This window comes from Callorhinus ursinus, unplaced genomic scaffold (genome assembly GCF_003265705.2).
Source record: "Callorhinus ursinus isolate GAN/ISIS: 27379988/994484 unplaced genomic scaffold, GSC_fseal_2.0 scaffold2, whole genome shotgun sequence".
Taxonomy (NCBI): domain Eukaryota; kingdom Metazoa; phylum Chordata; class Mammalia; order Carnivora; family Otariidae; genus Callorhinus; species Callorhinus ursinus.
In genome coordinates this window covers 6,499,574-6,526,140 of record NW_027397064.1, presented here as the reverse complement: position 1 = coordinate 6,526,140, position 26,567 = coordinate 6,499,574, and the positions used below count along the sequence as shown (strand labels likewise).

General features: G+C 40.2%; 1 protein-coding gene across 1 annotated transcript in view; it reads right to left on the bottom strand.

The window, feature by feature from the left end:
• Positions 1 to 26,567, bottom strand: part of PDE6D (phosphodiesterase 6D) — a 49,975-nt gene that overhangs the window by 22,247 nt on the left and 1,161 nt on the right. The gene's annotated exons all lie outside the window — the stretch shown is intronic.

Here is a 26,567-nt window from a genome sequence, read left to right as displayed (position 1 = left end):
CCCCCCACCAGTATATATTCTTCACTCTGATCTATTACATGTGGGTGCAACTACATATGAGTAGACTTTAGGGGGGTGAGAATTGAAGGAACATAAAAATGAACCATTAACTGGTATTGTGAGGTGAACGTGATAACCACTACACTACGGAAACCTACACCATTAACTGATATTGTAATTATGTTTACAAACTGATTTCCAGTGGAATCATCACTCATTAGGTCTCTTTAGGAGCCTATAATTTCCACACTCTGAAGAAGTTTGGCCTCTAAGCTAAACCTGCAAATTTTATCTTGCTAACTCAAAAACTGTTTTGGCTGATAAAGAATTCCTCCAAAACAGACCAGCAAAAGAAACTAACAGCCATAAAACAAAATGGCAACAACAAAAAAGCAATCTTCTCGTGCCCAGGGAAGTTAAAGGCTTAAAGGATACAAAAACAAAACAGGTTCATCTACTTAGGACACAAACATGCACCCCCTGCTCTGTCTCTGACCACCTGGGATACTTTACAGGTCAGAAGGAATGAAATCTCTGTCCCCATCAGTAGGGGACAGGCCCACTGTCAGCCTCCGGAAACCTTGGTTGTGGATTCTCCAAGGCTCAGTGTATGTAACTCCCTGAGTTGGGAGACTGGGATTGATGGTTCTTTTGTCCATCCACTTGTGGGATTCTCCCCAAAGGCTTTTTGTGGAGGGAGGACAAGCAAGAACTTCTTTCATTACAATGCTTTTTGTTATTCTTTCCTACAGATCAAAATAGAATTCCATGGATAGCCCAAATTAATACTGTTAAGATGGCAGTACTGGGGCTAGGGCGCCTGGGTGGCTTAGTCAGTGAAGCTTCTGATTCTTGATCTCAGGTTCGGGAGTTTAAGCCCAGTGTGGAGCCTAAAAAAAAAAAAAAAAAAAAAAAAAATGGCAATACTCCCCAAATACAGATTCAACTTAATCCTTATCAAAATCCCAGCTGGATTTTTTTTTTTTTTTTTTTTGGTGGAAACTGACAAACTGATCCTAAAATTCATATACAAATCAAGGGTGGGTCTCAGAGTAGCCAAACAATCCTGAGAAAGAGAACAAAATTGGGCAAGTCATACTTCCTGACTTCAAAACTTACTATAAGCTATAGTAATTAAGATAGTGTGGTACTGGCATAAGGATAGACATACAGATCAATGGAATAGAATTGAGAATCCATTTAAACCTCACATATATGGTCAACTGAGATTTGATAAGGATGCCAAAGACAATTTAATGGGAGAAAAAAAAAGTTTTCAACAAATGGTGCTGAGACCACAGATACCTACAACTGGATCCCCAACTCTTCATGTAAATAAAAATGAACTCAAAATGGGTCACAGATCCAGATGTAAGAGCTAAAATTATGAAACTGTTAGAAACACAAGTGACGACAATAACAAAAAACTGGACTTACTCAAAATTAAAAACGTTTATGCTTCAAAGGATACTATCAAGAAAACAGACATCCTACAGAATTGGAGAAAATATTTGCAAATCATAGATCTGATAAGGGAGTTGTATCCAGAATATATAAAGAATTCCTACAACTCAATCATAAGATAAGTAACCCAATTAAAACATGGGCAAGGGACGCCTGGGTGGCTCAGTTGGTTGAGTGTCTGACTCTTGGTTTCGGCCCAGATCATGATCTCAGGTTCATGGGATTGAGCCCTGTGTGGGGCTCTGTGCTCAGCACAGAGTTTGCTGGAGATTATCTCCTTCTCCCTCTGCTCCTCTGCCAGCCCTCTCTCAAATAAATAAAATCTTTAAAAAAAAAAAGGGCAAGAATCTGGACATTTTTCCAAAGATGGCCAGTAAGCACATAAAAAGATGCTCCACATCACTAGTTATCAGGGAATTGCAAATTAGAACCACAATGAGGTAGCACTTTATACTCTCTAGGAGGGGTCTTCTCAAAAAGACAAAGTAGCAAGTGTTGATGAGGATATAGTGAAATTGGAACCCTCATCCACCATTGCTGGAAATGTAAAATGGCGCACCCACTTTGGAAAAGGATCTGGTAGTTCCTCAAAAAATTAAACATAGAGGGCGCCTGGGTGGCTCAGTCGGTTAAGTGTCTGCCTTTGGCTCAGGTCATGACCCCAGAGTCCTGGGATCGAGCCCCACATCGGGCTCCCTGCTCAGTGGGGAGTCTGCTTCTCCTGCTCCTGCTCCCCCTGCTTGTGTTCCCTCTCTCGCTGTGTCTCTGTCAAATAAGTAAATAAAATCTTAAAAAAAAAATTAAACATAGAATTACCATATGGCTGAGATATTCCACTCCTAGGTATATGCCCAAGGGAGGTAAAAATGTACATTCATACAAAAACTTGTACATGGAATGTTCAAAGCAGAATTATACATAATAGCCAAAAAAGTGGAAACAACCCAAGTGTTCATCAATAATATATATAATTATTTTTAAAGGATTATAGAGATATCAAGAAAAGACTTTGAAAATTAATAAAAGGGTCATAAAATGTTTCAAAAGCAAAAATCCAATAAAGATTCAGAGAGACCTGGGTTGCCTGGATGGCTCAGTCAGTTAGGAGTCTGCCTTCAGCTCAGGTCATGATCCTAGAGTCCTGGGATCAAGCCCCAGGTCTGGCTCTCTGCTCAGTGGCGAGCCTGCTTCTCCCTCTCCCTCTGCCACTACCCCCTGCTTGTGCTCTCTCTCTCTGTCTCAATAAATAAATAAAATCTTTTTTTTCCCTCAAAGATCTCATTTATTTATTTAACAGAGACACAGTGAGAAAGGGAATACAAGCAGTGGGGAGTGGGAGAGGGAGAAGTAGGAGCTCTGCTGAGCAGGGAGCCCGATGCAGGACTCAATCCCAGGACCCTGGGATCATGACCTGAGCCGAAGGCAGACGCTTAATGACTGAGTCACCCAGGTGCCCCAAATAAATAAAATCTTAAAAAAAAGATGCAGAGAGACACTTGATAAGCATGTGAAAAAGGGATCTGGAGGAATTGGAAGGATCTAGCACAAAGAAGAAACATATTCTTGGTCTGGATCTATTCTGGAAAAAAAAAAAAAAGCAAAAGCAAAAGCATAGTATATGTCAATTATATTATGATAAAACCGGAAAAATATTAAAAGAAAAACTATAGAGAGTCCAACATAACCTGTTCCACCTTTCTTTGTAGTATTATTGTATAAATTACAAAAAAAAAGTCTGGTCTGCACATACTCTAGATATATATGAAAAGCTTAATAGTAGTTATTTTTTCTGCTCAAGTAAACCTTCCACCCTAATGTTCTCCAAATCATTGCTCTAATAGGCTTACTATGATTTATTATGCAATAATAAGAAAACTCAGAATTGGGCTATGAAACCTAAGGCCATCAGTGAAATCCATCATTTATTTGCACAGCACCTTAAAACTTTATAAATCACTTTTACACATATTATCTCAGCCGACCCTCTCGAAGCAGATTATCATTCCCATTTTAAAGATTAAAAAACAGCCTAAGAGACATTAACAGACTTAAAGCCTCATAGCTAGTGAGAGGTCGAAATACACTAGAACCTAGGTCTTACCTCTACTAATAAAGCCACCTTCTAAGCTTTACAAAGAAATTGCTCTTTTGCAAAGAATATTCCTTTTTTTTTACTATGGTTTTTTCTTGGTGAATCTTCTCTTACATATAGTATTTAGAACTCATTTTAAATAGTAACTTGGTATATACTTAGACACAGCTTAACATACAGTATAATACATATTATACACTAATCTCAATCATAGATTTAATTTCTTAAAAAAAAAAAACAAAACTGTTGGGATGAACAAATTCCAAGCTAACTACCGCAGATATAATGCTTAAGGAGTCAAAATAATGGTTTCAGGCCTAACTTTGCTAGGCACCCAAAAATCAAACATGTGTCTCAGCCATTCAATTTACTTAATATATATATTTTAGAGATTTTATTTATTTATTTATTTATTTGTTTATTTATTTGAGAGAGAGAATGAGAGATAGAAAGCACGAGAGGGAAGAGGGTCAGAAGGAGGAGCAGACTCCCTGCTGAGCAGGGAGCCCGATGCGGGACTCGATCCTGGGACTCGATCCCGGGACTCCAGGATCATGACCTGAGCCGAAGGCAGTCGCTTAACCAACTGAGCCACCCAGGCGCCCAAGAGATTTTATTTATTTGGCAGAGAGAGAGAGAGATCATAAATAGGCAGGCAGGCAGAGGGAGAGGGAGAAGCAGGCTCCCTGCTGAGCATGGAGCCTGATTCGGGGCTCGATCCCAGGACGCTGGGATCATGACCTGAACCGAAGGCAGATGCTTAAGTGACTGAGCGACCCAGGTGCCCCTAATTTACTTAATATATTAACACCAGTGGCCAGAGAAATATATATTTTTTTAAATTTGCGTTTTCAAATCTTAAAATGAGTTAAAGCACCATGGGGCACCTGGGTGGCTCAGTTGGTTAAGTGTCTAACTCTTGATTTCTTCCGGCTCAGGTCATGATCTCAGGGTTGTGAGACTGAGCCCCATGTCAGGCTCTGCACTGGGCATGGAGCCTGTTTGAGATTTTCCCTCTCTCGCTGCCCCCTCCCCTCCCTTCCTCTCTCTCTCTCTTTTTAAAGATTTTATTTATTTATTTGAGAAAGAGAGAATGAGAGATAGAAAGCACAAGAGGGAAGAGGGTCAGAGGGAGAAGCAGACCCCCTGCTGAGCAGGGAGCCCGATGTGGGACTTGATCCCAGGACTCCAGGATCATGACCTGAGCCGAAGGCAGTCACTTAACCAACTGAGCCACCCAGACGTCCCCTCCTTTCCTCTCTTAAAAAAAAAAAAAAAAGTTAAAGCAGCATGATGACACTGAAATATATACATGTCCTCCATAACATGTTCATTCTGAACACAAATGTGGTCTAAAAATCGAATCCCCCAATTTTTTTAAAAGATTTTATTTAAAAAAATTTTTTTTAAAGATTTTATGCATTTATTTGAGAAAGAGAGCAAGAGAGAGCACAAGCAGGGGGGAAGGGCAGAGGGAGAGGGACAAGCAGGCTCGATCCCAGGACCATGACCTGAGCTGAAGACAGATGCCTAACTAACTGAGCCACGCAGGCGCCCCTATTTTTATTAAAACTTTTTTAAAAGATTTTATTTATTTGAGAGAGAGAGAGAGAGAGAGAGAGAGAGAGAGAGAGAGAGCATGAGAGGGGGAGAGGGGCAGACAGAGAGGGAGGAGCAGACTATCTGCTGAGCAAGGAGCCCGAGGTGGGGCTCTATACCCAGACCCCAAGATCATGACCTGAACCAAAGGTAGACACTTAAACTGAGCCACCCAGGTGCCCTGAGATTTTATTTTTAAGTAATCTCTACACCCTACATGGGGCTTAAACCCACAAGAGACAAGAGTTGTACGCTTTACTGATTGAGCCAGCCAAACAGCCCCCAAATCCCCAATACTGATATAATTTTAGATAAAAGGTTTCATAGTTATTTTTCCTCTGTTTTCCCTCCCAAATGTCCAGAATAGTCATCTACTTTATAATTGTTAATCACTTACTGGCATAAGTAATGATCAAGTTATAACTGGTGAGAAAAAAAGAAAAAAAGTAAACCCGTATTTGAATACGACCAAAGAGTTTTGGATTCTAACAAGACTGAATTGGACATTTCATTTGTCTGACATTTACTGAAGATTTATGAGTGTTAGGCTCAGGGCTAGGATATACTATGATTAATAAAACATAATCCCTGTATATGTTCCCTGGAGCTCTCCTCCAGGTAGGGAAAACCACCAGGTAAAAGAATAATTGCAATACAATGTGAGAAGGACTATCTATAATGGAGGCTTGTACAAAGTACCATCTTCAACTTACTTGTAATCAGGTCTTATGAGCTAAGATAAATATCAGTGTCTAAAACATGCTTCCAAAGCTGAACACCCACTCACTATCCTTTATCACCTTTCAGTACTGTGTTATATCCAGGTGTCTTGTCTCTTCCTGATTTGCATTTTGGAGAAGATAGCCAAGGTTGATAGTGTGCCACCATCTCAGGTTAAGGGGAAAACTCAGACCAAACACTAAGTACTTTATTATTATTATTATTTTAGATTTTATTTATTTGACAGAGAGGGAGAAGCAGGCTCCCTGGTGAGCAAGGAGCCCGATGTGGGACTCGATCCCAGGACCCTGGGATCACGACCCAGACTGAAGGCAGCCGCTTAACCGACTGAGCCACCCAGGCGTCCCCAAACACTAAGTACTTTAAAGAACACACATAGTGTCATGACCTTAGGCAACAGGTGTAGCTCCTGAGGTCTTTACATTGTGAAGTGCTTACAAATCCTTCTCTTTGGAAGAAATGCTAAGTTCAAAAGCTCTGCTAGCCAGAACTTCAATTCTGTGAAAATAAAATATTAAGCTTGTTTCTCTGAAACTAAAAACTGCACATTTCTGAACATTTTACATATAGATTCTGGTAGAGAAGATGGCAATAAGAGCTTTTCCCCTGCAAAGCAAGCTACTGTGCATCTATGAGAGTTTCCCCAACCGCAGCCTGTCTCCTTTCTTGCAGAGACCATTAGCAAAATTATTCTCTTCTTATCTAATGCAACTTGACTGGGTTAGGACAGAACAGTTTTAGAGGCAGATCACTGTTTTGAAGTTGTAAAGCTGGTTTTTATTCCCAAGGTTTGGGCAAGAGGATGTACTTGACTTTTCTTTGATTACAACACAGCCTGGACAACTCCACACCAACTGAGGTTTCAAGATATCACTCTAGGAATTTTCCAGCTTTCCATACCACCGTGTACACATTAATGAAGAGGAAACTCAAACTATAAGAGATATTAATTGCCTTGAAGCACAATTCCAACTAAACTAAAAAGGATTTGAAGAGGAAGTTTAGGGGCGCCTGGGTGGCTGAGTCGTTAAGCGCCTGCCTTCGGCTCAGGTCATAATCCCAGGGTCCTGGGATCGAGCCCCCCATCGGGCTCCCTGCTCGGTGGGGAGCCTGCTTCTCCCTCTCCCTCTGCCTGCCTCTCTGCCTACTTGTTCTCTCTCTGCCAAATAAATAAATAAAATCTTACAAAAAAAAAAAGAGGGGGCGCCTGGGTGGCTCAGTTGGTTAAGCGACTGCCTTTGGCTCAGGTCATGATCCTGGAGTCCCTGGATCGAGTCCCGCATTGGGCTCCCTGCTTGGCAGGGAGTCAGCTTCTCTCTCTGACCCTCCCCCCTCTCATGTGCTCTCTCTCTCAAATAAATAAATAAAAAAATCTTAAAAAAAAAAAAGAGGAAGTTTAGAAATATAATTCCCTCCGGGGCGCCTGGGTGGCTCAGTCGTTAAGCATCTGCCTTCGGCTCAGGTCATGATCCCAGGGTCCTGGGATCGAGCCCCGCATCGGGCTCCCTGCTGCGTGGGAAGCCTGCTTCTCCCTCTCCCACTCTCCCTGCTTGTGTTCCCTCTCTCACTGTGTCTCTGTAAATAAATAAATAAAATCTAAAACAAAAAAACAAAAAAGAAATATAATTCCCTCCAACAGGACACATATGTTACAATCCAAACATCATTAAGAATTCCCTGGTTGGGGAGGGGTGCCTGGGTGGCTCAGTCGGTTAAGTGTCCTTCTTGATTTCGACTCAGGTCATGATCTCGGGGTCGTGTGATCGAGCTCTGCATTGGGCTCCATCCTGGGCATGGAGCCTGCTTAAGATTCTCTCTCTCCCTCCACTCTGCCCCACTCAATGTGCTCTCTCTCTCAAAAATAAAAATAATTCCCTAGGGTGCAGCATATTCTGGGAGAATGAAGTCACGTTCTATGCATTAGGTTTAAGAACTCAAGAAAATGCTGGTCCTCAACTGACAATAGTTGCAAAAGCTCCTGGGAAGGTCTGACCTAACTGCAGTTTTGACCCCTCCGTGTAAACACCTCCCCTTCTGTGGATAAGGAAAGCATCCCAACACTGAAGGTTTGCAAGAGTTAAACAGTTAGTCTCTCAAGACAACAGTTGGTATGTAAACAAAATTTTTTAAAAGATTTCATTTATTTATTTGAGAAAGACAGAGTGAGAGAGAAAGCATGAGCTGGGGGGGGGGGGAGGCAGAGGGAGAAGCAGACTCCCTGCTGAGCAGGGAGCCCAATGTGGGGCTCTATCCCAGGACCCTGAGATCATGACCTGAGCTGAAGGCAGGGACTTAACCGAATGAGCCACCCAGGTGCCCCTGTAAACATATCTTTTAAGGCAAAAGTCCATTATCTTGGGTCAGGATTCACTTTAAACAATATAAAAGCCTATGTAAATGGTATTTAAAGGTATGAGAAAATATTTGTAATATACTTATATAATGATATGTGAAAAGCAGGATAAAATTTTTAAAAACTGAAAAGCAGTTTATAAAGCATATACAGTATTATATTTATTAAAAAATATACATACACATATGAGGATTCTTTACTAAAAGAACTCATGGCCATTACAGAAAGTTTGAAAAACAGAAGATAAAAAATAAGAAAGAGCTATATACCCTATAACCCAGAGATTACTGCTTAATATTTTGGTGTATGTATTTCCAATTTTTTTCTAGGCATATATACTTCCTCCCAATAAATGTATTATAAAAACTATAGTTTTTAGTCATTAGTCTTGCACTGATTTACATATACATGCTATTCTAAAAAACTATGAAAAATGGTAAGATTCATGAACAACAGTAGTTCTCAACCTGGGGTGCATATTAGAATCGACCTGGGGAACATTTAAAACTCCCAATGCTGGGACCACCCCCAGAGCAATTAAATCAGAATTTCTGGAGATGGGGAGTCCAGGTGTTGGCATTTTTCAAAGTTCTTCAAGTGATTCCACCAAACAGCCAGGGTTGAGAACTACTAGACAGTTTTTCCCGCTTTGAACAAATCACGATTGATAGTAGTGCTTTCTTAAAATGTCATGTGCATATATATTACCTGGGGATCTTGTTAAAATATACATTCCAGTTTAGTAGGTCTGGGGTAGGACCTGAGATTCTGCATTTCTAACCAGCTCCCCAGGTGATGAAAAACCACTGGCCCAGGGACCATACTTTGAACTTCAGGGTTCTGGGAAAGAAAACACTTTTAAAGAATGGAGAGAACAACTTACAGCCATTGAAGCCCATATTCTATACAAGACAGGGAACGGTGATCTACAGTAGATGAACAAAGAATTGACATTGGTTGTTAAAAGATGTCTCTGGGAAATAAGATTTTAGAGAACTGAAAGAAAGTTAGGAATAACACATTTTTCAGAGGAAAAACAATCATTGAAGCTTATCTATTTTGTGTGCACAAAGAAGTGCAAGCAAGCAGGGGGAAGAAGAGAGGTGAGCAGTGAGAAAAAAAGATCAAATGTCTACAAAATTCTTACGGAAAAAATAAAACCCTTGGTTGCAGTGCTGGAAAGGGCTAGAGAAACACTATAAGGAGAGCTGCAGAGTTTATTTCTCTGCCAAAAACATGTTTGGGAACCAATACAGCTAATAAACTGAGGTTGGTGTAGATTAATAACCATCTTCCATCAACTCCCTCCTGGGGACCTAAGAAAAGACCCCAAGAGTATTAGGTCTCCCTTGGCAGTGCTTTAGGAAACAACAACAAACAGTGGACTATGTGCCCAAATGTTTCTCTTTGTCTGTAGAAAGAACATTAAGAAGCTTAAACATGGGGTCTCTTTGCAGCTTCTTGGGAATACCCTTCTTCAAATCTCTAAACTTCACTACAGCTATTAAAAAAAAGAAAAAGGGAAAAATTTTTTCACCCTAGGATTTTCCCGCGGAAATTAGAAATGTTTAGTATATTTTTTAGAATGACAAAGTAAATACTTAATATAAAAATATTCATTAAGTCACTAGCATACTGTTATTCTTCCAAAATAATTTCTAAAAACAATAAAATATGAAAACTTTAACATAAAATTATCTGGAGCAATTTTATGAATCAGCTGGTATACTTTATCAGGCATTCCTTATCAAATGGGCCATTTCTTTTTTTTTTTTTAAAGATTTTATTTATTTATTTGACAGAAAGAGAGAGCGAGCGAGCACACAAGCAGGGGGAGTGGCAGGCAGTGGGAGAAGCAGGTTCCCAGCTGAGCAGGGAGCCTGACATGGGACTTGATCCTAGGACCCTGGGATCATGACCTGAGCTGAAGTCAGACACTGAACTGACTGAGCCACCCAGGCGCCCCTCAAATGGGCCATTTCTAAGTAAATTTGTTTAAATGAACAGAAAAAACTGGAGGGAAGATTTTACCAAGAAATGAAAAGGATCCTGTTGTCAGATAATACATGTTACACATCTCGAGTGTATGGATCTTTGGCAGAAACACAGGCCATCACAACAGTACCACTGATCTTTACATTTAGCACTTAATATAGAACGACGATGGCTAACATGTACTGAATGCCAGATATTGGGCTAAGTTCTTTATCCATATCTAAATTAATCCTCACAATGCTATGAAATAGGCGCTGTTATTAGAGTTCTTACATGAATGAGGAATCTGGTTTAGGGATGGCAAGTACCTTGACTGCCTGATTTAATTCATGCTCTTAACATTTTTTGACACAGTCAGCTATCCTGCATGCCCAGTTTGTACCAGGGAGAGACTATACTCAGGACAGGGGGACAGAAGATGAATAAGTCATGATCCTTAAGCTCATGGTACAGAACAAGCAGTCCTTCCAGGACAAGAGGCTAGAAAGCTACTTCCGAACAATGCAGAATATAGATGTCTTTGGTGTCATACAATGCCAGCTCAGATTATGCTGTTAGCATGTTCCACCGGTCATAATTCATCTACTTTTGGGGTCCCTGATTCTTGATCTTTTATATATCCTTGATGGGTAAGAGATATATTTACAAAAAGGACATATTGTATGACTAGAGACACTATTTATTTTCTAGCTTTCCAGAAATTATTGAACCACATCAAACTATATAAAATTGATAGAGCCACAACAATGTCCAGGTAACAGAACTAGTAGCAGTTGAGGGTTGGTCTTTTCCACATTCAAATGCTAAGGTGTGTGGCCGGACAATTCAGTCTAGTCAAGATTGGGAAAACAGATCAGTCTAAGACTGAGGTTCTGGTCTCTCTTCTGAGTTTCTACAAAGTCTCCAGAGGCTACGGGAAACCTCACTGCGTTAGTCTAACGATGGCCAAAAAGGTCAATAATTTTTTTTTTTTTTAAGATTTTATTTATTTATTTGACAGAGAGAGAAACAGCAAGAGAGGGAACACAAGCAGGGGGTGTGGGAGAGGGAGAAGCAGGCTTCCCGTGGAGCAGGGAGCCCGATGCGGGGCTTGATCCCAGGACTCTGGGATCATGACCTGAGCTGAAGGCAGTCGCTTAACCGACTGAGCCACCCAGGCGCCCCAATAATTCTTTTTTTTTTCTAAGTTTTATTAATTTAAGTAATCTCTACACCCAACACAGGGCTCAAACTCACCACCCAGAGATCATGAGTCACATGCTCTTCTGACTGAGCCAGCCAGGTGCCCCAAGGTCAATCAATAATTCTTAATCAGTGGTTCATTACTAATGCAGACAAAGTCCTGATCTTTTGCATTTCTCAGAGCTAGCTTCCTAACAGTCTTGTTTAACTTAGTAATTGCTGACAGTATAAGGCCAGGAAAAAGGTAAAGTATTTCCGGCCTTATCTGGCAGCTGGCTACATTCACTGCTTAAAGCTCGTCCTCAAAGAGAGAGGCAGGTTAAAATAACTGCTATTTGAGTACCTATGTTCAATTATATACTAAGCACTGTAGAAAGAGCTCATTTTAATTTTTCAATCTTATCTCCTTTAATACTGACAACCACATTAAATAGTGGTGCTCTCAGAAGTTAAATCCCTTTCTCAGCAACCCACAGCTAGTAAGTAACATAGCTAGTGTTCAGACAGAGATCTGTCCACACTACGTACTCTTAGAAAGAGAGTGGCTTCAGGCAGCCTCAAGGTCTGGGGTATCTTTGTAAGAACAGGTCTCCAGAGCTAGAAAAGCTGAGGGAACTCATAAGAGGGTGAAAAAGGCAGGCAGATCTCCAAATATGCCATGGAAGTGGTCTTTTTGGCCTTCTATTGATGTTCTCCTGGAGTATGGTTAGCAGAGAATGAGGATGGTGTACTGAGTTACTGATGCTGTACCGATCACAAGGGAAACACAATTTTATTTATGATGAGAAAACTTCCCTTTATAAGTTACATTCAAATACCATTTGAGTTTAAATATTTCAAAATAATGATATCCTTCAATTGCAGCTATGTGTCTGTAGACCTGCTTTTCTATCTTCCGAATGATATCATGAATCTCTCGTTTGAAGGGGACTCAAGACCTTACAATTTGCTTTGAAGAACTGAACATTTGCAGTGTTGTAAGCAATCTAAAATTATGTCCATTGATATAGAAGCCTGATTTGTCTGTTATAACGTTTTTGATAAAAAGACTTCTTACCCTATTCAGAAGATACTGAAGGAAACAAGAAAATCTCAGGCAGGGGACATTTGGCAGTATGGTCCATATTATGACATGGAGAAATGCTTTGATTTGAAGAGCAGGGGTTATGATTTGAAATCAATCCTAGGCAAACTGTAGATTTGCTCATGAAAGCTAGTTCAGAGATAGGTTGACATCTTTCTGCAGACATTGAGTAACTTGCATAATCGGCAAAATCAAAACTATCATTTCTCAGAAATCTACACAAATGATTTATTAATATATATCTGGCTCACTACAGAGCCAAAGGAGTGATGTTCAGAGACAGTGATGAGGAAAACTCTGTTTTATGGGGGGTGGGGGTAATGTTATTGTAGTACTCTTTCTCCCTTTATCATTTACCCCCAAGTGTCCAAAGAGAGCTGCTACTGTTATTTTTCCCTTTCTCTGGTATAATTACGCTAAGCATCTCATTCACTGAAGTTCTACTGTGTATCAGGCACAAGTTGTATTGAGGATTCCATAGCTGTGCTGTCAAAAATGTGATCCATTGACCAGTGGGGCTGGTTTGTGAATCGTCTGTTGCCAGTTTGTGTCAAGGTAAGTGTTTAAAAATTTTAAGAGCAATTAAGCAGAGTAATTTGTGGATTCTAATAAAACTTTTTGGCTTTTATTTTATATGTCATTTTTCTAATAACTCCTATTTATTATTTTTAGTACCTCATTTTATTTTGTGAAAATATTGGTCTGTGAAGGATTAGAAGTAAAAACCTGGATCTTTACCAGTGACAGTTCAAGGAGCGCTATTCTAGATTGAAAGATAAGACCTCTAGTCTTAGTATGGTCTCAGTATAATCCTATGCAAATGTCCAATAAAAAAGTCCTTCCGTTTTCAGACATACACATTTCTGAAGGACATATAAAGTTCAAGCTTTGTAAACAGGTTTGGGACATGTTGATTAAAAAAAAGGGGGGGTTATGAGTTAATAATAGGTTAAAAGAAGACCAGAGAAGGGTGAGATAGGAAGGTAATGTCAAGCAAGTAGAAAGGACAATTTGATAAAGAATGGCAACTCAAAAGGCAGCCTGAAGGGCAGCAGGTATAATCAAGTGCTATAAATGGGGTAATAAAGTCAAGAGGGTAAATTAAGGTTTGTTGGAGGAAGAAAGACACAGAGTCTAGTCTCTGCCATCCATCCCATTCTTCAGAATCACCTCCTACTCCAGCCCCTAGATGCACCTTATCTTCCAGCCATGTTTAGTTACTGCATTTCCCAAAGACCATACATTCTTTGCTTCAGTGGTTAGCACGCGCCTCTCTACTCTGCCTAGAACATGCATCCTACTTCAAGGATGCTCTTTAAAGCCACAGTGCTATGTCAACCTCCTCTCTTAATTGTGGTCTCTGGTACACCCTGAGGCAAAGCTATCTGATTATCTGATCCCTCCTCAGCGTACCTGTAGACTGGTTTACACTGAAGTACTTACCAGAATGTAAGTCAAATTTGCAAGTCAAATTCCATTGGCACAATATTATTTATCCTTTCTCAGTGCTCTGCACATAATTGACACTCAAATGTGTGTTGAACCACAATGAGTATTAGAGAGCAAGGCAGAGGGGTTGACTAGAATTCTCCCTCTCAGGCTGAGCAACCAGAAAGAAAGGCCCATTGAAGAGTGTCCAGGAGCCAAACATGGAGAAGTGCTCATTCAGGATTCAGAAGGCTGTGGCAAGGGCAACTTAGAACTGGAGCTCGGCAAAAAGAAGCTGCAAACCAACCAACCAAAAAAACCCCATTCTCCCTAAGGAGAACAGCTAAGTCAGTCGGCCAAATTGCAGGTAAAACACACATTAGAATTTAAAGGCCCGTTCTATATTACATTGAATTCATGACTTGGCAGAGTATCTGTAAATTATATATGGGCATGCGGTTCATTACCTATAGTTTGAGGAATTTCAAGGTAAGTAGAATTTCCAGGCAAAGTGGCTTACTCAGCACATACTGATGTATGCTAATGTCTACCATGGCAGACCAGAGCAATATGAGGCAAATCTTCAACACCAAGGTCACAGGCATGAAGAAAAACCTCTCTCTTCTCATTCCCTCTGGGCTGGAAGCAGCTGTAATGACTAGCAATAAACAAAGGGAGTCTCTATTTGGCGGTATCCTACGCATTTTCATCATAGGATTGCCTTTCTCTCTTTCCTTTTTTTTTTTTTTTAAAGGAATGCCTTTCTTTGCTTTGCTTTCCCAGTTTTGGGTTGTGGCCTTTTCTTTTTCTTCTTCTTGCTCTCTTTTTAACACTCTGCCTTTACGATCTCTCCCCTCTCAAACTCTCTCCTCCTTGCTCACTTTTTGAACTCATTTCCTTTTCTTACTCCTACCTTCATTCTTTTTTTTCCAATTTTTATTAATTTATTTTTAAAGTAATCTCTACCCCCAACAGGCTTGAACTCACCACCCTGAGATCCAGAGTCGTGTGCTCTACTTACTGACTGAGCCAGCCAGGCGCCCCAAAACCTTCATTAATTCTTAAATATCACTTCATTCAAAGCCCTCCTTCTAGGCTTTTTCTGAACTAGCATTGGTTATACAGAGCATCCTGTGTGTATCCTCACATTCATTAGAACCAATTCTAATTCACAGATGTTTACACATCTTTCTCTACCCAATAATCTCCCAGTGATTTTCCCTGTGGTATTTTTCCTATTTATGGGGGACGAGGTGAGAAAATATAAATGGATCCCGGAGAAACTGAGGTTTCAGAATCCTTGAAACATAATATGCAGCACTGTAATCCCTGGTGATATCCCTGTGAAATAATACTCTGGCCCCGGCAAAGGCACTGTGCTTGGAAAGCATACAATCAAAATTCAAACTGGCCTGGGAAACAGTGGAGGCAAGTAATTTAGTAATGAGAAGAAGATCACTGTTTGAAACATAACACACTCTTCTCACTAGCAAAGTCAAATGAAACCTTTTTTTTCCTCCTAGGTCCATTACTCTACTGATATGTGCAGTTATGTGCCTGAAACTGGTCAGAAACAAGCTGGAATAGACATAGCCATGGAGATAATACAAGGCCCTTCCCCAAGCATGTATTCCCAAAAGGATCAGCCACTATTTCTTAGATGTTATTTGGAGGTATAGGGATATTGCTTGGAATCCTATCAAAAGCCACATTCAGAGATCTGTGAATTTGCCTAGTTTTAAAAAAATGCTACAGTATTGAGAGGGAAATCAACTTCCTCAAGTTAGAACCTTCTTAAAAAAAGAAAAACAAAGCCGAAGAAGGTTTTGGTTTTCTTTTCTTTTTTTTTTTTTTAACATTTTATTTATTTATTTGACAGAGACATAGTGAGAGAGGGAACACAAGCAGGGGTAGTGAGAGAGGGAGAAGCAGGCTCCCCGCTGAGCAGGGAGCCCGATGTGGGACTCGATCCCAGGACCCTGGGACCATGACCTGAGCCGAAGGCAGATGCCTAACGACTGAGCCACCCAGGGACCCCGATTTTGGTTTTCAAGTGGGACATATGTGCCACGTAGAAGGGTTCCTTTGCTATCACTCCAACAGTCACTACTTCCCAGAATTGTGAAAAAAGGCTTCAGATGTCTAAACTGGAGTAAAAAAGAATCATTAAGACTCTGGTTTTATCAATATCCTGAAACATGAAACCTACAAATTTGCAAAAGAGAAAGCAACCCTGAACTTTAAAACAAAGATAAATAGTCGAAACAATGGCTATAGTAAGCACAATGAATTTCCAGAGCTACGGGTTTTTTTGTCGTTGTTTAAAGATTTTATTTATATGAGAGAGAGAGAGTGAGTAAGTGAGCGAGTGAGTGCACAAGAAGGGGGAGAGGCAGAAGCAGCAGCAGACTCCCTGCTGAGCAGGGAGCCCAACGTGGGGCTTGATCCTGGAACCCTGGGATCATGACTGTAGCCGATGGCAGACACCCAACTGACTGAGCCACCCAGATGCCCCTGTAGAGCTATGGTTTTTAAAGTGAGTTGGCATATACTATTTCATTCAAATTTCAGAACATCTCTGTTAAGCAGAGAAGGCAAGCATTTTCCTTGTTTTACAGATGTTAAGCAACTTGCACAAAGTTAGATAGCTTAAGTAAGTGATTTCCATTCTTCTTCTTTTTTTAAGTAATCTCTACGCCCAATATGGGGCTCAAACTCATGACCCCAAGATTAAGAGTTGCACACTCCACTGACACTGAGCCAGCCAGAAACCCCAGCTGATTTCCATTCTTTAATAAAGATCTACCTGCTTGGGACACCTGGGTGGCTCAGTCGGTTAAAAGCATCTGCCTTCGGTTCAGGTCATGATGCCAGGGTCCTGGGATCAAGCCCCACATCGGGCTCCTTACATAGGGAGGAGCCTGCTTTTCCCTCTGCCTGCAGCTCCCCCTGCTTATGCGCTGACAAATAAATAAATAAAATCTTTAAAAAAAAGATCTACCTATTCAAGCTACTTCTCTGATCTCTGCTTTCCTAGGTCACCAGATTTCTAGAAAAAGTAAGGTATTCTTTAAATTCTTAAAATGTACGGTGACTTGGGGCACCTGGGCGGCTCAGTCGATAAGCATTTGCCTTTGGCTCAGGTCATGATCCCAGGGTCCTGGGATCGAGCCCCCCATCAGGCTCTCTGCTCAGCAGGAAGCCTGCTTCTCCCTCTCCCACTTCTCCTGCTTGTGTTCCCTCTCTCGCTGTATCTGTCTCTGTCAAATAAATAAATAAAAAAAATCTTAAAAAAAAAAAAAGTAAGGTGACTTAATTTCCGCATCTAACCATTTTCTAATCCTGGCAGATTATACTTAAATTGTTTCCTCAAGTATCAACTACTCTCAAAAAGATCACCAGTGACCTATAAGTTATCACGGGACTCTCAGCAGTCCCAAATATTCAGTGAATGAATTCAATTTCCAGCAATTCCAAGGACTTGTTTTTGACCATTCCTCCTCATTCTTGATCCCAAATCCCCTCCAAAGCACTCTCTTCCTGCATGTTTCATGTCATTTTCCTACCTCTGTTACTGTCCAGGATCTTAAAAATTAGCTGCTTAACACCTACTCATCTCTCAAGATCCTATCCCAATGACAATTCTGAAGTCCTCCACAACACCTACAGCAGTAGTCAGTCTTCCTCTGAGATGCCACAGCACTTTATGCTACTTAGGCACTTATCACAGTGAGTTCTGATTGTTATGGTCCCTTTCTCTCTCCCTTACACAATAAAACTTCTTTGGATATGAAAACTGGTTTATCATTTTGTAACACGTTAAATAAAGCCACACAAAGACATTCCTGTAGTCAGAACCTTAAGGTTCTGCCTTTATCTCAGGGATAACCTCTCAATCCTTAATTTCCCATTTATAAAGTGAGGATAGTAATACATAGAGTTGTTGTGATAATGTAATAATATATCAAAGTGCTTTGAATAACTGAAAAAAACTATAGGAATATCAGATATTAGGCCACCCCCTTTCTTCTTGTGGCTATATCTAAAGTGTTATTTATATTAAGAGTTATTTATTTAGTTCTCTAGACTTTATCTAAATTCAGAGACAATAATTGCTCTCCAGGACTCTGAATCAGTGGATCCACAATGCACTAAACAGAATACTTCATCAATACTGAGTATCTAAAAGAATTGTCTGAAAAACAAAACGGAAATGATGTCTTCTTTTAATAATATCAAATTACAAAAAATGTTTTGCCTATTTTAGGTGTAGCACATATCTGAATAGAATTACTTGCTGAAAACAATCCTTGTTAATTAAGAATGACTGTCACCAAATCAAAGAATTGCAGTGTTGGAAAATGATTTGAGTCCTTCTGGAGATTTTCTCTCTAACACCTTATCTGATGCACATGTAATTTCCCTTGGCAATACTCTTGATGGACAGGAACATCCATTTGCTGCTTAAAATACTTCCTGGAAAATGCTTTTTTTTTCTCTTTCAGGTAACTCTAGTTGTTGGAAACTGGGCTAAATAAACTTTGTCCCCTATAACATCTACCCTTCTCTGAGAGCCACAAAGAACACATTTAATTCTTTCTCTTTAGAATAGTTAAACTTTAGAACACTCATGTCCTTTGTTTAATTCTTCATCTTCAGGTCAAACCTTCCCATTCTTGGACTACTGTACATATGACATGATTCTAGTGCCTCTCCTCTGGACCAGGTGCACTTAGCCGCGACCCCCTCATTGTAGACCAAACAAGTTCCTCTCATGTGGGACTGTTACCTTCTTTATGGATATTGGACTGTGAGAAAATATACTTGTTTTTCCTCTCAGCTTCAAAATTATCATCAGGTCAAAAGCAAAAAAAGAACAGTACTCTTAAAATCTTGAAAATCTGAGTTTTAAGTATTCAAGCAATGGTTGGAACCTTTAGATTACTAGTCAGGATGGCCTTTAAACTACCTTCCTATGATGCTAAAGCTCAGGAATAGGGATAGGTCTGTACATTCAGAAGTCAAATCCTCCTGTACCATGGGGATTTGAGGATGCAGAGCGCTGACAAGGGAGGCCATGAGCCAAAAGTGATGTCAAGCTTAATAGGAACCCAGAGCTGCCAAACCTCAGCACCACTGCTAGCCCTTTATCAAGTACAGTGACAATATAGCCAGAATTTTTCATGGGAGTCTTACCATGTTCTGTTCCATTTCTCCAGAAGTTACTATAATGTTTCACTATAAACCATATACAGAATCTTGAAAGACATTTAGAAGATCTGAAAAAGACTGTATCTACTTATATTCCAAATTCTTTTCTAAAATGTGAAAGCAGGAATGCCCATTTAAAAATCCTAAATCATATGATCAATAGGACATCACTTCATTTAATCCATTCAGGGTAACAATAACAACTTCTCACCCTGGGAAACACACTACCAGTCACAATCTACATGAAGTTTATGCCTGGACAATCTGTGATCAACAGTGTTCACTGGCTTTCTGAGTGCTATGTCTTGGTTGCTTTCCCAGAGCTTGAGTTGATAAACAAAACTGTTATTTTAGAAAATCATAAACCTCAAACTCACTTTTAACACTTGGCCAAGGCATCTATTAGGGAATACTGTTATTCAATAAAAGTTCAACAGTCCACTATTTTTAATAAGGAAATCTAAATGAATAGAAGATTTAAAGCCAACTATTTTTGACTGGAAGTAAAGTCAAAGATCAAGGTGCTATGAGAAAAGGATATGGGGGATCCAGGACCAAACTATGGAGACGGAAAGCAAGAAAACAAGTGAAAGGTACTTTCAGAAACCTTCTGAGTCAAACTAGTTCCTTTTCTGCTAAGCTGTCATAAATTGAAATGTAATTAGTTCCCAGAAAACAAGATAAACACTAGGCATACATCAATGCTTACTAATTAAATCATTTCTTCAAAGAGGCAAAACAGAAATATTACAGTTTCTCAGTAAGAGAATAAGAGGAAGAAGGCACTGGTTTATCTCAGGAAAAAACTGGCTTTGCAGCAATATTAACACCAGTTACTGTTATAATGTTAATAATTTTTAATAAAACAAATAATAATATAGTTAACATTTATTACTTACTATGTGCCAGGCCCTATACTAATTGCTTTATATGCAGTCTCATATAATTCTAACAACACTCTGAGGAAATTATATGGATACTGAGGTTTAGAGTTTGAATGTTAAGGTAACAATGGTGGAGGCAGTAAGTCTTAACCTAGAATCTACACTTTTTTTTTTTAAGATTTTATTTATTTGAGAGAGAGAGAAGATGAGAGAGAGAGCATGAGAGAGGGGAGGGTCAGAGGGAGAAGCAGACTCCCCGCTGAGCAGGGAGCCAGATGCGGGATTCAATCCCGGGACTCCAGGATCATGACCTGAGCCGAAGGCAGTTGCTTAACCAACTGAGCCACCCAGGCGCCCTTTTCTTTTTTTTTTAAAGATTTTATTTATTTGACAGAGAGAGAGCACAAGCTGGGGGAATGGCAGGCAGAGACAGAGGGAGAAGCAGGCTCCCCGCTGAGCAGGGAGCCTGATGTGGGGCTCCATCCCAGGACCCCGGGATCATGACCTGAGCTGAAGGCAGTCGCTTAACCAACTAAGCCACCCAGTCGCCCTAGAGTCCACACTCCTAACCACTGAACTACTGCTCTATGCTCTGCTGCAGTTACAGGTAAACTTTCTCCATAAAAGCTACACACACACAGCAAGTGAAGTGTCCCTTTCCTTCAAACAGTTGCCAATACTGAATATTATTGATTATTCATTCATCATTTATTTATAGTAGACTCCATGACCCATGTGCGGCTGGAACTCACAACCCCAAGATCAAGAGTCGCATGCTCAGGCGCCTGGGTGGCTCGGTCTGTTAAGCATCTGGGTCTGCCTTCAGCTCAGATCATGATCCCAAGATCCTGGGATCAAGGCCCGTATCCAGCTACCTGCTTAGCAGGGAGTCTGCTCCTCCTTCTCCCTTTGCCCCTCCCCCAGCTTGTGCAACCTCCTCTCAAGTAAGTAAAATCTTAAAAAAAAAAAGAGTTGCATGCTCTGCTGACTGAGCCAGCCAGGCACCCCTATTGTCAACCTTTTAAATTTTTGTCAATTAATTGGGAAAAAAGAGACAGTCTGTTGATTTATTAAAGTTGAACATCTCTTAATTTATTCATTGGCTATTTGTAGTTTTGTGAACTCTTTGTTCATATCCTTTGCCCATTTTGAGTTAAACATTTATTTTTTTTAAAGATTTTATTTATTTGAGATAGAGTGAGAGTGAGCAAGAGTGAGAGAGAGCACAAGCAGGGGGATGGGGCAGAGGGAGAAGCAGGCTCTTCACTGAGCAGGGAGTCAGACACAGGGCTTGATCACAGGACCCTGGGATCATGACCTGAGCCTAAGGCAGACACCTGACTGAATGGGCCACCCAGCCACCCTAAACATTTATTTTATTGATTTGTAGGCAGTAGTTTATTTTTTTTACTTTTAAAAGATTTTACTTATTTATTTCTTTATTTACTTATTTATTTTAGAGAGGGGGAGAGAGAGAAAGGCAGAGAGAGAGGAAGAAGATAAAGGCAGAGGGAGAATCTTAAGTAGGCTCCATGCCCAGTGCAGAGCCTGACATGGGGCTTCATCTCATGATCCTGAGATCAAGACCTGAGCCAAAATCAAGTCAGATTCCTAACTGACTAAGCCACCTAGGTGCCCCCTAAAGATTTTATTTTTAAGTAATCTCTACACTCAACGTGGGTCTTGAACTCACAATCCCAAGATCAAGAGCCGCATGTTCCACCAACTGAGCCAATCAGGTGCCCCTGTAGGCAATCATTTATATTGTAGGTATTATATTAACTTCTGGATTATAAGTAAATAGGGGCAATTAGCTAATCTTCAAAGAAAAAGTTAAATTATTACTTCATACCTTAGATCAAAGCAAATTCCATATAGAATAAAAATAGTAAAATTATAAAAGCATAATCTTTTTTATGGTAGTCTGTCAATTTCTTGATATTAAATTTTTTTAAAGATTTTATTTATTTGACAGAGAGAGACACAGTGAGAGAGGGAACACAAACGGGGAGTGGGAGAGGGAGAAGCAGGCTTCCCGCTGAGCAGGGAGCCTGATGCAGGGCTCGATCCCAGCACCCTGGGATCATGGCCTGAGCCCAAGGCAGACGCTTAACGACTGAGCCACCCAGGTGCCCCTTGATATTAATTTAATCAAGTTATATACAGGTTGGGGCACAAACTATCCTCATAGTTGAAAATGTGTCTAATTTTTGACTCCTCCAGAACTTATCTACTAATAGCCTATTGTCAACTAGAAGCCTTACTGATAACATAAAGTCAATTAACATGTATTTTATTTGTTATGTGTATTGTGTACCATATTCTTACAATAAAGTAAGTTGGAGGAAAAAATGTTACTAAGAAATCATAAGGCAGAGAAAATACATTTATAATACTGTTTACTGTAGTTATTGAAAAATTCTTGTGTAAGTGGACCTGCATGGTTTAAACCAGTGTTGTTCAAGAGTCAACTGTATTGGGGCACTTGGGTGGCTCAGTCGTTAAGCGTTTGCCTTCGGCTCAGGTCATGATACCGGGGTCCTGGGATCGAGCCCCGCATCGGGCTCCCTGCTCAGCGGGAAGCCTGCTTCTCCCTCTCCCACTCCCCCTGCTTGTGTTCCCTCTCTTGCTGTGTCTCTCTCTGACAAATAAATAAATAAAATCTTAAAAAAAAAAAGTCAACTGTATTTATACTGAGGAAGAGCAGTTTGAAGAGGCAGAACAGTGCATTATACAGACTACACTAGAAAACTTGTGTTAAGAGGACTGAGACAAATTTGTCATGAAAAGCAATTAAAAGTAAAAATCTTTGGAAATTATTAACATGGTAAATTTATTATTAAGAGAAAAAATTAAGTTACAAGATAATGCTTATGATTCAATTTTTATAAAAGCAAATAATTACACTAGCTACATTGGAAGGCTATATTAAAATACCAATAAAGGTCATTTCTGGGTGGCTGGAGTTTGTAATAGAAAAATTAAATATCATTTTATTTTTATTTTTTATTTTTTTTTAAATATTTTTATTTATTTATTTAACAGAGATAGAGAGCATAAGTAGGCAGAGCGGCAGATAGAGGGAGAGGGAGAAGCAGGCTTCCCACGGAGCAGGGAGCCTGATGTGGGGCTTGATCCCAGGACCCCCAGGATCATGACCTGAGCCGAAGGCAGCCGCCTAACTGACTGAGCCACCCAGGTGCCCAATTAAGTACCATTTTAAAACAGCAAAGAAATTAGATTTCTACCACATATCATTTGTGTAAAAATATTCCAGGTCATTAAAAAGAGATGAAAACATAGAATATTTAATCTTGGGATAGGAAAGGTTTTTTTGGGGGGCGCCTGGGTGGCTCAGTTGGTTAAGCGACTGCCTTCTGCTCAGGTCATGATCCTGGAGTCCCGGGATCGAGTCCCGCATCGGGCTCCCTGCTCAGCAGGGAGTCTGCTTCTCCCTCTGACCCTCTTCCCTCTCATGCTATCTCTCATTGCTCTCAAATAAATTAAAAAAAATAAAAAAAACGTTTTGTTTTGTTTGTTTAAACAATTAATTTAATCTGTATTGCAAACCTATGAAGTAGATACTATGATTTTTATCTGTTTGAATATTGAAGAAACAGATGGAAAGAGACAGTTGAGTGACTTGCCCAAGGTCAGAAAGGTCTTCTTATGACACAAAAATGCAAGGGTGCCTGGGGGGCTCAGTTGGTTAAGCATCAGACTTTTGATTTCGGTTCAGGTCATGATCTCCAGGTGGAGAGATCAAGCCCTGAGTTGGGCTCCACATCAGCGGGAGTCTGCTTGATATTCTTGCCCTCTCCCTCCACCATTTTTCTTGATTGTGCGTGCACTAGTGTGTGTAGTGCATGGCACACACACACTCTCTCTCTCACTCAAATTTTTTTTTAAAGATTTTATTTATTTATTCGAGAGACAGAGAGTGAGAGAGAGAGAGCCCAAGAGGGGGTATGGTCAGAGGTAGAAGCAGACTCCCTGCTGAGGAGGGAGCCCGATGTGGGACTTGATCCCGGGACTCCAGGATCATGACCTGAGCCAAAGGCAGTTGCTTAACCAACTGAGCCACCCAGGTGCTCTTTTTTTTTTTTTTTTTTTTTAAAGATTTTATTTATTGGGGTGCCTGGGTGGCTCAGTCGTTAAGCGGCTGCCTTTGGCTCAGGTCATGATCCCAGGGTGCTGGGATTGAGTCCCACATTGTGCTCCCTGCTCAGTGAGGAGCCTGCTTCTCCCTCTCCTCCCAGCTGTGCTCTCTGTCGCTATCTGTCCCTCAAATAAATAAAATCTTAAAAAAAAGTACATAAAATGCAGAAGCCACATGTAAAATATTGATGAATTTAAAATGGTAATTTAAAATTTGTTCAACAGGAGTGCCTGGGTGGCTCAGTCAGTCAAGCATCTGCCTTCAGGGTCCTGGGATCAAGCCCCCAGTTGGGCTCCCTGCTCAGTGGGGAGTCCACTTCTCCCTCTCCCTCTAGCCTCCCCCCCTACACCGTTCATGCTGTCTTTCAAGTAAACTCTTAGAAAATAAATAAAATTTGTTCAACAAAATAGGAGATGAGCAATACATTGATGGAAAATATTTTCAACATACAGAACAGGCAAATGATACTAAAATAAAGAACACCTACAAACCAGTAAGAAAAGTAAAAAATTCAATAGTAAAATGGGCAAAAACAAAATCAACAAGGAATTCACGGAAAAGAAACGGCCAAACAGAAGATTTTGCAACTTCTCTAATGATAATAAGAACTATTACTGGGATGCCTGGGTAGCTCAGTCGGTTAAGCATCTGCCCTTGGCTCAGGTCATGATCCCAGGGTCCTGGGACTGAGTTTGCTTCTCCCTCTGCCTGCCCCTCCCCCTGCTGGTGCACTCTCCCTCTCTCTGACCAATAAGTAAAATCTTTAAAAAAAAAAAAAAAAAAAGCTACTACATAAGGTTTACTAGGCATCAGGTGTTTTTCTAAATGCTTCAGCTATCAACTCATTCAATCTTCACAACCCTATGAGATAAGTACTATTTTATCCCCATTTACAGACGAGGAAATTGAGGCAGAGGTTAAAGGAGCTGCTCAGAGCCACACAACCAAGAGCACAGGGCTGGGATTCCAACACAGATAGTATATAGCTCTACAGTCCAGAATCGCTCTTAGCCACTATGCTCCATTACCTGTCCAGGGATCTCGGTATCCAGGGAAATACAAATTAAAACAAGGTATCACTTGTCTAAATTGTCAAAAATATAAAAGACAGACACAGTCAATATGGAAATGAGCATTGTCAACATTGTTGGTAGGAGAATATAATGGCGTTTTCTTTTGGTAGAAAAAACTTAACAGATACAATGAAAGTTCAGAAAAACAATTTACCCAATAAAAAAGGTGGACAATAGGTAGTTTGTTTTACTAAAACATTGTTTTTTTCCCCCAAAGGTAGCAGCAAATTCTAGAACTCCTTTCCCTTTCTCTCTTAATCCTCAGATGTCAATAAGGGCTACAAGAGGATGAGCATCCTCTTACTCCCATGCTAACTTTTTTATGTGGCTGCTTCCCTGGAGATTTAATCAGCTCAGGTCAAACCTTCTCCGAAAGCCTGTTTCTTAACACACTAACGTCATCACTGAACTGGTTAATTCACCTGCCCTTCCCGTGGGCTGATGTAGGTTCTGCTTTCTACTCTTTTCCATATTTGTCCCTTAGCCTCTTTTTTAACAGCTTCAAGAGCCCAAACTGAGGTAAGAAGTTAAACTTTCCCTTTCTGCTTTGTCCGAAAGCCATTAAGAAGATTCATTCATGTGTTCGGCAATATGTTAAATCCAATCGGACAAAAACATCGCTTCTGAAATCTCTCAATTCTCCAGTCTCCTGTTTTACTGTCTACAGCATACAAGTTTAGTAACAATATAAGTTATTAAGGGAAAAATAAATCCATGTGACAGCTTTTCTAACACTTCAGCCATCCCTATTTACTTGTAGGTGCCATTATGAAGAGAAACACCAAAAGGCACATGGAGCTATAAAAGAGGCTGTTACTAAACTTCACTACATAAAAGTACTGAAAGTTTATAAGGAATGGCATTATGCCTAGGTAATAATGCCTTCCGTTTTTCCGAAAGCATAGCAGGTCAGCTTCAATTTGAAACTTTTCATTTGTACATCCAAAGCGTCCCGTAAACTTTTTTGCATTTTGTTCTAAAATTTACTACCAACTTGGTCTCTGATGGTGACAACGCAATTAAAATTTACAGGGGTGAAATGCCTATTGTGAAAACACATAGGCAGCTCAGAGAAAAGTGCTTCACTAAATCTCCTTTAGGGGAGGAGATCTAAAGTGATGACTACAATTTCACGGAGAATAATTTGAGAATGTTCCCTTTAGTAGGCACAGGATGTAAAAAGAGATTAAGGTCAGCAGGAAAATCTGAAATTGGAATGTCCAGGATTGCATTTTTTCATCCGCATCTTATGGTTACAGATCGACACTCCATTAAAACATGAGACTTCCTCACTACTTTAAG